This window comes from Galeopterus variegatus, unplaced genomic scaffold (assembly GCF_000696425.1).
Source record: "Galeopterus variegatus unplaced genomic scaffold, G_variegatus-3.0.2 Scaffold285, whole genome shotgun sequence".
NCBI classification, from domain to species: domain Eukaryota; kingdom Metazoa; phylum Chordata; class Mammalia; order Dermoptera; family Cynocephalidae; genus Galeopterus; species Galeopterus variegatus.
Genome location: NW_007726396.1, coordinates 80,206 through 82,282, shown reverse-complemented (window position 1 = coordinate 82,282; position 2,077 = coordinate 80,206).

Genomic DNA, 2,077 nt, shown 5'->3' with positions numbered 1-2,077 from the left:
CAAATGGCAGTATTTCATTCGTTTTTATAGCTGAGTAATTTCTTTATTATATTTATCTTTCTTTTCCATGGTTTTTATAATGGTCATGTTTCATGTTTATAATCATGACAGAAAACGTAGAAGTATTTGAAAAGTAAGTGAAAAAAGAAATTCATGTTGTAGACACACGCCTTGGTTCAATTGAGTAATGATCTTCAAAATTCATGCACCATAGTCACAAATGGTCTGTACTATTTAGATAAGAGCAGATCACCTTGATGGTATAATCTATGTTTAGAGTTGAAAGGGATCTTAGAGATCATGTAGACCAGTGGTTCTCAAAGTGTAGTCCCCAGACTACACTACACTCGGCAACAATAACATCACCTGGAAAATGCAAATTTTGGGCCACCCCAGACTCACTGAATCAAAAATTTGGGGGTGTGACCCACCAACGTGTGTTACTACACAATTTTAGCCAAAAGGCCAAGAAGCAATAACCTGATAAGAAACCCTTCAGGTGATTCTGATGCACACTTAAGTTTAAGAACCACTGATCTAGGATTATGGTTCTCAGCCATGGCTGCATATTTGAGTTGCCTGGGAGACTTTAAGACTCTCAATGCCCAAACTGCACTACCAGAGATCCTGTGTTAATTGGTTTTAAACGAAGCTATCAGTATTTTTAATTCCTCTTTATGTAATTTAACCAGAACCACTGATTTAGTCCTTTCATACTCAAAGTGTGGTCCTTGTACCCACAGAATTGGTGTTCCATGGGAGCATTTTAGAAATGTGAGTTTAGAGCCTCACTCCAGCCCTACTGGATCAGAACCTGCATTTTAACAGGATACCAAAGTGATTCATACATACATTAAAGTTTGAAAAGCATTGACCACTCCCCTCATTTTAAGAGGAGAAAAATCAAGGCCAAAAGAATCTCCTAAGGGATGGGGGAGATAGGGAGAAGGTGGGTGGGGAGCTGGGGAGGGTCGAGAATAGAAGAGTAATATTTAAACCTAAGAAGCTCAAAATTTAGCCTTTGTTCTTTCTGTTANAGACTTTAAGACTCTCAATGCCCAAACTGCACTACCAGAGATCCTGTGTTAATTGGTTTTAAACAAAGCTATCAGTATTTTTAATTCCTCTTTATGTAATTTAACCAGAACCACTGATTTAGTCCTTTCATACTCAAAGTGTGGTCCTTGTACCCACAGAATTGGTGTCCCATGGGAGCATTTTAGAAATGTGAGTTTAGAGCCTCACTCCAGCCCTACTGGATCAGAACCTGCATTTTAACAGGATCCCAAAGTGATTCATACATACATTAAAGTTTGAAAAGCATTGACCACTCCCCTCATTTTAAGAGGAGAAAAATCAAGGCCAAAAGAATATCCTAAGGGATGGGGGAGATAGGGAGAAGGTGGGTGGGGAGCTGGGGAGGGTCAAGAATAGAAGAGTAATATTTAAACCTAAGAAGCTCAAAATTTAGCCTTTGTTCTTTCTGTTATACCACCTTGTAAAGTCTTGGATTTGACAGTTCCTTCTTTTTCTCCACTTTACCCCACCTCCAAATGGTTTTCACTCCATGGCATACCTAAAGCTTGGTATACACAAATGCCATGTCACTCCCCAAGGAAATTTAGAGTTGGCAGAGGAAGGCTTAGAAATTAAGTGCCTAAAGGCCAGTAACTGGCCCCAGAGATCTCCAAGGACTGCTGTCCAGTCCAAGAATCCATGACATCTACAGCACAGCCTTGAATAGAAACCAGAATGCCAGTATCCAATGCAGTGAGAATTTATTTCATAGTTATCAAAGCAAACCAAAGGTTATCAGTGGGTTGGACATTTAAAGATTAAGTACAGTTGATAGCACTCAACTCTTATGCAGGTAGCTTAACTTCAGTGGTTCTGGTCTCTCTCTGAAGGGAAAATGGAGGTGTTTATGATCCTGTATCATAATGGGTTCCAGGTGACCCAGGCTAGGCAGATGAGTCAGGCCCTCTCTTCTTTGATTTACATGGCAGGATCCAGGCCATCCCTAAACTGAAAAAATATAGTAATGAGCAAATGCAGGAAAAGAAAGGAGAAAAAAAGA